Below are 11,096 nucleotides of genomic sequence, written 5' to 3' on the forward strand. Positions count from 1 at the left end.
GTTTCTGCAAGTCAGAAACTTCACTGATGGCTAATATACTTCGAATATTGTCTGGTAATCTTTCTAAGAATAACGAACGTAGTATTGAATCGTTACATTGGCCGTTTGATAAATTTCTTAATTTTTGTAGGAAATTAGAGGGTTTTTCCTCAGAAATTTCTAAACCATGCATTAATTTTCGTAATTTGGATTCATTGGTCTCTTCGAAAGCGTTAATGATTCTACTTTTTATCGTTTGGTATTTATTCTGTTGAGGTGGATCGATAAGGATGTCTGACACCATTGGGAGGATGTTCTGGTCTAAATGTACGACCACGTACCTGTACTTCGAGTCATCACTGGATATGCGTGCAATGCTTAACGCTGCCTCGACTTGAGCGAACCAAAGTCCTGGATTTTCTTTCCAAAACGGGGGAAGTCTGACGGAACTGGTTGCGTTGATTGCACCGGAATTTTGTTGTTGACCGCTTTCTTGAGTTCCCGGATCATTTTGAGCTTGATCCTGTGTTGGATCTTCCGTTCTCGAGTTAGATGGCGAAAATTCCGGCTGCCGTAATGGAGAACGATCAAGAGGCATTTTCTTGTTAAATTTGTAAAAATTATTTAATTATCTATTTGTATCCGATCACGTCGGGGTCACCAATTAAATATTGTAGCGATTCTTTTATATTAAAAACTACAATATTTATGAAATAAATGTATATATTAAATTTCTCACAAAATACACGACTGTTCTTCACAATCTCAAAACCAATTCTCTTTTCTCGTTACTATAAACAAATTAAACAGTTGAATTAACAAACAAATAAACATAACGCGCGTAAATTGAATTTTTGATGACGTTAGCTTCCTGTTTCCGCTTATTCTTTTATGAGGTAAGCTCCACAGACTCCACATCTTAGGCGACATCTGTACCTAACCATGTAAACTAGCAACCGTTTATTAGTATGTTTTGAAATGTATCTTTTGTTCTGACATTCCGTTGTTGCGTGCGAAACGTGGCTCGCACAATGTCTTGATATAATAAAACTTCCCTTATTTTATACCAGTATTAAGTCGGTCCTTGCTAACTATTCCTACAGAAATCACCCAATGGATTCTAATCCTTTAACCGCTCACGAACCCAAGAACCAAATACCGTGCCTTATCCTGCGAATCACCTTGCGGAGCACAACAAAAAGATACTGAGATTTTTTATAGGGATTTTGATCGAGACTATGGCGGCAATTGGTACTGTTCAATTAAGGTAAGATTGGTACTAATGTTTGATCGAAGATAACAAAATACTCTATACGTTTTTAATTTAATTACTTAAATTGATTTCATAACTTCTTTCATTTAGGCATCATTCATTGGCTCACAATTTTTTCCAGTGATGGATATTTAAGGTAAAAACATTTATAAAGCAATCTTTATTACCAATTGTCAATTAAATTAGAAGCTTTGATCAAATATCTGGTATTTGGAGAACAGAGCAATCTTATACAATTGTGTGTGAATGTCGAATTTGGTACCGAAAAGCAGGTCAGTGGAATAACAAACTTTATAAAATGATATAATCAAATTTTCATGATGCAATCACAATATCAAAACTAATGTGTTTCTTTCCCAGATGAATTCAGTTTTGTTAGTCGAGTATTGGATAAATTATAATCAAGGGCAAGAACAAAAGCTTTTAGTGCACTATCTATAATATGAATAGTATACTGACTGTCTATGACAAATTTTGTTTGCAAGCTAGTTCAGGATACGGAAAATTTACTGAACATTATCATAATGTTTGAAAAAATTTATTAGTGGTATATTGTAGCTATACGTGTTGGCGATAAATTATGACTATTTTTATATATATTATAATAAAAGAATTTTATTTGTAACAAACGAACTAATTATTTCTCTTCCTGTTTCTCCCTTTCCTTTATCCTCTATTACGGAATTGAGAATAAGTATTTGGCTTAATAAGTATTTGGTTTGTTATGAGAAGGACCGTATGGCTCCTTCGCGAAACCTATGCCGCGAGACCTCTCCTGGAGGAAAAAACCGACAATCAGAATCGCCACTAATTTCGGGTAACTCCGTGCCGAGTGCGCACGACGTTTCAGAACCGTATGAGAAACCTGAAGGACTCCGAAGCCGTTCCTGTACCCTGGCTGCGCAGTTTTCGGAATCAGGCACCATATCAGCACCGGATGGTACAAGGGCCCTCCACCCTCGGAGTTGAGGGACTTGTTACTTCGGCAGAGGACCAAAGGAGCCACAAGAAATCTGCCGTATACGAGCCCTGGGATGGTCCCGTGGCTGCCCGTCTCGGAAGGCTTAGGGAGAAAAAGAAGGTGGAGACGAGGTCAGAGGTTGTGGCCCAGGCGCTAAGAGCCACAGGAAATCCTGGAGAAGCCTCCACAATACCGGAGAAATATGGATCGTCATCGGAGTGAAGCAGTTTGTTCCGGCTGCCCAGTTCCTCGCATACGCGCCTGAACCATAGCGAGTACAGTAATGTTGCGGACGAGAGCCGCTCTCGGGTCTGGTCGCGGCTCTCGTCCGCGACTGGTAGTCGATTCGGCTTCCTTTGCTCTCGGTCGCCGAGATAATTGGTACACGACCGGGGAAGCAAAAAAAAGGGTCTCGCTCGAGCTCGATGCCCGAAATCAATGACGTCAGAAAAGACAAGGATAACATTAGGGATTTAATAGGAAAAATTGAAGTTCCTTATTTGCAAACAGATTTTCATGTAAGTAACACCAATCGATTCCTTGTGCTCTCCCGATAAAAATGATATCAAATACGACATGATTCCAATTATTTATAATAAAGATATTTAAATAATAAAGGTTGGAACCCTGCGACGGTTACGGAGAATCGTTAAAGTTACTTTTCTATCAGTTCTTTACGAGCTAAAAATGACAGTAAATGAAGATTTGGCTAACAGAATTTATGTATATTATATTTAATAGATGTCGGAAAGAAGATATTGAAAATAAAAAAATACAAATTTCTAAACATTTAAAACGGAACTTATATACTTTTTGTGTTACGCTTTCATTTTCTTAATGATTTCAGTCATTAAATAATTAAACACAAAAATATAAGGAAATAATACGGAGTTAGCCCTACGACGAGAGCCGCGCTCGTCGAATCGACTACCACTCACGGACGAGAGTCGCGCTCGGGTCTAGTCGTGCCTTAGAATCGACTACCATTCACGGACGAGAGTTGCGCCCGGGTCTGTTTAGATAACGCGATGAGCATGATCTTTCGTTCTACAAACCAAGTTTTATGTATCTTTGTTAAAAATAATCGGAATCATGTCGTGTTTCACATCATTTTAATCGGGAGAGCACAAGGAATCGATTGGTGTTACTTGCGTGAAAATCCGTTTGCGAATAAGAAACTTCCATTTTTCCTATTTAAATCCCTAATGCTATCGTTGTTTTTTATGACGTCCTTGTTCTCGGGCGTCGAGCTCGAACGCGATGGTTCCAAGAATTGGTTGCTCGGCGGCACGTATCAAACGAGGTAGTAGGGATAAACCACAGCTCTCGTCCGTGTAGACGAAACGGCTCTCGTCCGCAACATTACTGTAATCTGAAGGGCTGCCGCGCTTGCGCATGGGAGGGTCTTAAGGGCTTAGGGTAGTCACGTGACTTTACGAGATTTCTTGGTCGGTATCTACCATTACAGTTTTCTTTACAGAAATAAAATTATCCACAGACATGTGGCTGCCTATTGAATGCGAGATGGAGCCGCACTATGATTCCCCCTCCACTATATACACTACTATACGAGCCGTATGTACGTGAATTCGGCCCTTCGGATCACTTCGGATAGCTTCGGAAAGACGAGAGAGAAGGCAAATGTCATATCTTACTCTCGTGTTTCTAAAACGCCAAAACCCTATTATGGTTTGGTGCAAGTCACCCGTAAGCGGCATTGAGCGGCACGAGTCACTCCCGAAATATTTCGAGTGTAAACTCTGATTTGATCTGCAAAAGTAAATCAGTTTAATAAAAATTACTTTTCGAATTTATATAACTTGAATGTAAAAGATGATATACTTACAAGTTTTACACATTCTACGTTCTTGATACCAGCCTTTAAAAATAATTAAAACAAGTTCATGTTGATTTCCTATTAATTTACTTACAAACAATAAGAGTAAAAGGATTTTACTTATCTCTTTGTATATGTGGCGAATTATTCCCAATTCGTTCTTCCTTCCGGTTTGGTCTGGGTTAGGTCAGGGTTATCATCAAGATATGCTAAAAGGGAACGAACTAATGTTATATGTATGCCTGTAGATTAGGAAAGGCGAAGGGAAGATAGGAGGTGAGAACTAACCGAAAAAAAGAGACAAGAAGAACACAATAAGGAGCAGGGAAAGAAGAAGGGAAAAGAAGAGAAAACAGTCAGGCAAAAGAGGGAACAAAACTAAAAGAAATAGAAATTTTTGTTTCAGAAATCAGAAGCAGAGGGACAAAAGGATAAATGGGACCAGGAGAGTGAAGGGAGAGAATAAGAGGAGAAAGGAAGAAGGAAAGGAGGACAGTCAGGAAGGAGAGAGGAAAATGACACTAATACGGACAAGAGGGAAAGTCTGATTACAGGTAGCAAAAGGGGATGGAAATAAGGGACAACGAGGAGAAGGGAAGGAGGACATGCGAAAGCACGGAAGAAGAAACGAAGCAGGAGGAAGGAACGAGAGGAGACAAAGCACAAAGAAAATAAGAACAGAGACAGGAGAATGGAACGAAAAAAAGAAAAAACTATATATATATATAAGAAATTGTAAATAAAGCCGGATGGGGCAGGAAATCTGCCAAACGCGAGAAAGAAGAATATTAATACATGTAAATATGGTAAATAAAGATTGGGGGAAGGGTGGGGAGAGAGTACTGATTAATATAATCCCAATAAAGTGACAGGAAACACATCAGAATGAGGAACATGACGCGATAAGTGAGCAAGGAGGTGACACGATCGAGCATTAAATAATGATAAAAGAATGGAAAGTTTGATTTCAGATAAGGGAAACGAGCGTGGAAGGAACAAAGGTGAACGGAAGCAGGAAGGGAATCGAACGAGGAAAGAAGACAAGGGACAGAGGCCGGACAGTGGAGTTAACCAGTCTGGTCTCTAAGGTAAGAAGGTAATCGGAGAGTCCAACTGGGTGGTGGTGTCCGCACAGGGGACACCATCGCCGCGTTAAGATCATCCTACGGGATGATAGGGTCGAGAGATCCTGCGGGTACTCACGGGCGGGGGCGAGGTCGGGGCCCCTGCAGCAACAAAAAGAAATTAATAAACAGGTAAGATGAGGAATGATGGAAAGAGGGAGAAGGGAGAAAAAAAAAATATAATAATAAATTAAGATTAGACGAGCGTAAAGACAAATATAAATATATTTTTGTGATTTTGCAGCCTAAGAGAGGCAAGGAGACGAAAAGGGAAGACGAAACGGAACCTGAGCACAGGAATAGAACGCGGGAGGGATAGGAAGGAAAAGCAGGCGAACGAGGAGGAAGAATCTACTAGCAAGAACAAGGACACGATGCATGGACGGACAGACGGAGAGAGAGAAGAAGAAAACTCCTTGTCTTTTCATTATTAAACAGTGTAGAAATAAGCATATGAAGAAAAAAGAAGAATATTGGGAAAATGATCTTTTCCTTCGGTTATATAAATATAGAAACTAAGATTTCCGAAGTAGGGATTAGAATGTAATCTGAAATAATGAAATAAGTAGATAAAAAAGTAATTATATGACTAGATTTGATAGGGCCGGGAGGGCGGGTTAAAATTTAAGATTTAAAATGCAAAAACTAAAATTTTAGGAGGCTAGAAGTCTAAGTTATAAAATAAGTAAATCAATGATACATATAAGAAGAGATAAAAGAGGAAGAGAGGCTAGTCCTTTCCTCCGTTAAGGCGAATACATAGATTGCATGTAACAGATGCAGCGCATAAACGAGGAATCTTTTGTATCCTCAAAACATGTAATGAAGAATGGATGTAAGCGATACAAGAATATACTAGAGAGGCACGAAAGACAGGGAGAACCTTAGGGAAACGAAAAGAGGCGACTGGTAGGAGGAGAAGGAAGTGAGCTGTATATGGTAAGACAGAATGAGAATACGAGAATATGTAATAATGTATAGAAATATATATAATATTAATAAATGGTGGAAAATATATACGTATGTAACGTTGATAGACATAGGCGAGCTATGTATTATTTGTAAAATAAAGCGATAACACATAGGCAGTAACAACAGTGCGAGTAAGCGGAATAAAATGTAATAGGAAATAAACATACCTGCGGGCAAAACAGTCCTGTAAGAGAAAAGGAAGAAATAAAGAAATGCAACCAAACACCAAAAACGCAAGACTACCCAGTAATTCCGAAACACCCTGATCTATTTATAGTTAAGAAAAAAAAAAAGAAAAAGAAAAGAGAAGAAAAAAAAATATAATAAGAAAAGAGAGGAAGAGAAAAAGAGAAAGAAAAATTTTGTAAAAAAAAAAAAAAACGAGAACGAAAAGATGCATAGCAGGAGGGTAGAGGGGATGTCCGTCGAAGCCTATAGACGAAATTGATACGTCATAAGAAATGACAAAGAGTAGTCTAATGTCTCCAACTCATATCGAGATAGTCTAAATTCATAGCGAACCTTGTACGGCAGAGCATAGATATTAGACGACCCTCGATTCCTGTAAATCGCCTGCTTCATAGTTCCCTGTTGTTGGAATCGCTTAAAATAAGGGATCCAACGGAGGTCCGGATGAGGTGAGATGGAGGGAATGCGAAAGAAACGAAAACACAAGTTTTAATCTTTTGTCGGCCCTGAAAAGGGCTTTTAAAAACGACGTTTATTTAAACTTTCGTGTAGGGGGCTGGGTGCTGCTCCGGTCCTCGGCGGCTGTGGACGGCGGTGGATCGGAGGGCCCTGTGGTCGTGGCGACGCCGGTGCTCCCCTTAGCGACGTTGGCGTCTGAAAAAGAGAGATAGCGGCGGAACCGCGGCGGTAAGCAAGAGTGGAAGTCTAGCTATACCAAAGATTCCCAACTCCAGGCTGCGCTCGCGAGCCTATTTGGAGGGGATAGCAAAACCTTGCCTGTAACGCAAAGGTAATGCAGTGGACTGTATTATCGACTCTTCTTTTGGTGCGAAGAAGAAGTCGATGAGCGAGTGGCTAGAGAGAAGGAGGGACCTCTTCTCTTCGCCTTGCACCTTTTAGAAAGGTTCGTTTCGTACGAATCCAAGTAACTTAGGGATTCGTGAGCGGAGGGACACGCTATAACCAGCGAATTGCTGGTCCTGGAGGCTGAGGACGGCCAGAGGCTCCGCGACTCCGTTCACCTTACCGTGTGCTTCTATTCGTCACACGGGGGTTGCTTCTAAACGGAGTGGCAGAGCACGAGTAACGCAGAGGTGATAGGCACGTACGTTATCTCTCTCTGTTGTAACCCGTCTCTCAGGGATCCAACAGGCAGCGGCCTTTGTTGCTCCGAGACGAAAACGAGACTTAGAGAATCAGGGCAGGCCCCGATTCCAAGAGTGCAAATCTCGATCAATTGTCTCCTAAGACAAACCAGGTGCTCTTTCGTACGTATTATACGTACGAATCGAGCAGAGCTTCCTAGTCTGTCGGCGACAGAGGTTCAGCTTTTGAGAGCTAGTGAGATTTCAAGTGTCTGGTAACCAAACTACTTGAAATCCGAAGGCTGTCTAGCTGAGATGCGCTTGACTACCGGTCGCACTGACTGTGTCAAGCTTGATTGTCGTAAGACGACTGGGGCGAGAGCCGCGCGTGTCTCCGCGAAGCGGAAGACGTGCCAAATTTTACCACTACGCGGCGCTCACAAATTATCTTTTGTCTCGTGCTAATGTAGTACGATGTACTCTCTCTCTCCTTCAGGCTCCGATGTCCCCACTCGACATCGAGCCTGGAGTTCAAAACCGTTGCTCGACAACGCTTACTTTGTTTGAACTTTAATTTTGACGACAAAAACAAGTCATACGACAGCTGATCGTGTTTTGCTGCTAGGACAACGTATGCTCCAACCGAAGGCCACCTTCGGTCGGTCACGTATACCAACAAATTACGAATCTCGCGGACGAGCCAAATGCCCGTTATATAACCGCTTTTTAAACAGTGGCTATTCCTGAAAATTATGTTTCTTTTCTTTTAATGTACATTTTTCCTTTCCACACTTTCCGTCCTTTCCCACCTTTCGTCAACATGTGGTTTATAATTTGCATTACGAAAGGACCCTTTATTATTAAGTTATACAGTTAATCTCTTTCATTTCTGAAGTATAACATTTGTAAAAAAATTTCATTTTGAAGAATCAATTCCAATCACTGGTTTTTGTAAATGAGTTCTATAGGATTTTAATTAACGGAAATAATCAATAATTACGGACGAAATTATGTTGTTTTTCATGTATAACTTATATTTTGACCTATCGATATCGATATCAAATTATCGATTATTATCTGTAACTATCGATGGTAATGACTATTGATAGTTTTTATCTTTATACTGTAATTCGAGGCATGAGGCACATGTACGTGAGCTCAGCCCCTCGGACTACTTCAGATAACTTCGGAAAGCCGAGAGAGAAGACGAACGTTAGCCTTACTCTCTCACTCTTGAAACGTTATATTCAACTGTTCAAGTTGCTGGCAAGCGGCACAAGCCATGAGCTATGCGACCTTCACGATTGTCCTTACATTTTCACTCTCCGATTTATGTTAAAAGGGGGCTTTTTGGTGAAACTCCCAAGAGATTTTTATCACATTTTGAAGGACAATTGTGAAGTTCAAATAATGACATTCCATAAAATATGTTGTGCCAAAACGCATGTTTTATGAACAATTGAAAAATGGAAAAACAATTTTCACTTTTCTTTTTTAACATATTTAAATTATTGTACCTAAAATTATTTCATGAATACTGCAACTTTTTTAATACGAATTTTCATTTATAATATACAATGAGTACATATTACGTGTACATGTACATGCATATGCATATACACGTATAAGTATGTAGGTTTTACGAAGAATTAGAATTGCATACAGGTGTTTGAACTTAACAATAAACAATTTAACCGTGCATAAGTAATACACATAACAACATCTTCACAACAGTTAGTACAGTTCAATTTTATCAAGTTGCTAGTAAAAGTTCAAATATATCAGTTGCATATTGATTTATAAATAAAAATTTGTATAAAAAATTATAGTATTTGTAAAATGCATGCAATTTAAATATCTAAAAAAAGGTTCTGTTTATACTGTATACCAAACCTAGGATCTGTCATTAAAAATTAACTGTCATTCGCAGATGTTCAATCCCTGTCCATCAGGATACCATGAAATTCTACTTATAACAAGGCCAAGTTGGGCATATTTTATTTAGAATAAGTAATAAAACATAATGAATAAATTCAAACAGTTTACTCCCGAGTAATGGATGACAGTACAGATTTATTCATAACTAACGAATAATTTTTTATCAAATAAAACTGTCATTCTACGTCAAATCGATCACTTTTCGACCTTGATATCAGGGATTTTCTTCAAAATTAAATATGATGTAGTGTACATGAAATTATGGGGAGGTTAAGTAATTATTTTTCTGTTCTCGAATTTGTTTAAAAAATACAGGCGGTCAAAGTTTTCAATCTTTGTCTATTTTTGTGAAACTGGGGTTGTTTAAAAAAGCGTTAATATAATGAGAACTCTATCTCGTTCGCGAAAAACCGTTGTATGTTGATCTACGTGCTTAACCGAAGGTCGCCTTCGGTTGGAAATTCAGTGTCGCTAATAACAAACACGGTGAATTTGACGAAGGACTCGTTTTTAAATAATTACAGTTGAATTCGAACAGGTGAACGACCTGTGTCAGCTGTTCGAATTTCAGGCCCGACGTCAAGTGGGAGCCTGAAAGAAAGAGAGAGAAAATCGTCGAATATTAGAAAAGGACACAGTATGATTAGCGAGCGCTGCGTAGCGGCTAATTAGCGTATTCCGCGCATTCGCGGAGACACGCGCTAGTCTCGCAGTCAGTCTTGTTCCAGTCTTTGACAGAGAACAGTTCGATTAGCAGAAGTATAGCCATTTCGAGATTACTTCGAATAAAGCTTCTTGATTTCTCCAACAAGCTCGAAGCACTCGAAGAGCAAAATCCTCGCTAATCGAACGATTTTCTCTGGCGACTGAATCTATTCGTCTGTTCGGTTAACACGCATTATACGTGCGACAGACGAATCAGCCTGCCAAAAGAGATTATTCCAACGATTGAATGCACTCTTGGAATCGGTGATTTTCACGATTCTCTGAGCTTGCTTATCGTCGGAAGAGCATCGAGCCCACTGCTCAGGAGCCTTGTTTTGACGGGCAAATCCAGATAGAGTAAACGTAAGTGCTTATCACCTCTACGTTACTCGCGCTTTACTAACCGTTTAGAAGCAACCCCCGTGTGACGAATAGATGCACACGGCGCGGTGAACGGTCTAGTGGAGACTCTGGCCGTCACCTGCCTCTGAGTCTAGCACCAGCTAGGGACAGTGCATCTCACCGCTCGCGAATCTCTGCTCTCGCAGGGATTCAACCGACGTGCACCTCTTTATAAGGTGCATAAGACGTAGAGAAGAGGTTTCTCCTCTCTACGCACTTGCAGGTCGACGATCCCTTTAATTGTAAAGGAAAGTCGATCATACAGTCCACTGCTTTACCTTCGCGTTACAAGCAAGGTATTGCTATCCCCTCCATACAGGCTTGTTGTCACAGCCAGGAGTCGGTAATATTTGGTATAGCTTGACTTACGCTCTCGCTTACCGTCGCGGTTCTGCCGCTATTTTCTTTTCAGACGCCAGCGTCGCTGACCGGCGTCCAAAGACCAGGCCCTCGGATCCACCGCCAACCACCAAGGAGCCGCCGAGGACCACAACAAGGACTCCTGGAGGACTCCGTTATCGCAAGATACCTGCCGCCCATGGGAAGAATCTAGGCGTCGAACGTGTAGCCGCTGGATCCTCCATGCAGGTCCTAGCCCGAATACAACTCGGTGGGACAGTAACGTAACAGT

The sequence above is a fragment of the Calliopsis andreniformis genome, chromosome 5, assembly GCF_051401765.1.
Source record: "Calliopsis andreniformis isolate RMS-2024a chromosome 5, iyCalAndr_principal, whole genome shotgun sequence".
NCBI classification, from domain to species: Eukaryota; Metazoa; Arthropoda; class Insecta; order Hymenoptera; family Andrenidae; genus Calliopsis; species Calliopsis andreniformis.